Source organism: Pterocles gutturalis, unplaced genomic scaffold, assembly GCF_000699245.1.
Source record: "Pterocles gutturalis isolate BGI_N339 unplaced genomic scaffold, ASM69924v1 scaffold21562, whole genome shotgun sequence".
Lineage (NCBI taxonomy): Eukaryota > Metazoa > Chordata > Aves > Pterocliformes > Pteroclidae > Pterocles > Pterocles gutturalis.
In genome coordinates, this window is record NW_010113344.1 from 16,034 (window position 1) to 16,428 (window position 395).

Sequence of the window (395 nt, forward strand, 5' to 3'; positions counted from 1 at the left end):
GTGCGGATGCTGAGGGCTGGACCGGAGGATGTCCACGGCCACGGCGAGCCCGACGAAGCGCTCAGCATCCCGCCGTGCAGTCAGGGAGGCAGCGAGAAGAAATAACTTATTTATCGGATTTTTTTGTAGGCAGACAGCGAGGGATTTGGGGCTTTTAGCTGGGAACTTCAGGCAGAGCTGGGAAACTTTCCCTGCTGCTCCCTCCCCACCACCCTCGGCGCTCTGCCAACAGCTTTAACAGTGAATATTTGCAGAGAAAAAACAACTTATTTCCTTTCCCCCCAAGCCTGGACCCAGCGAACCCCCTTACCTGCTGCAGGGAGAGCAAGGAGGGGTCCCCAAAGCCCCCCGCTCCCTCTGCTGTGCCGGGGCGGGGATGCTGTGCTGCGGAGGGC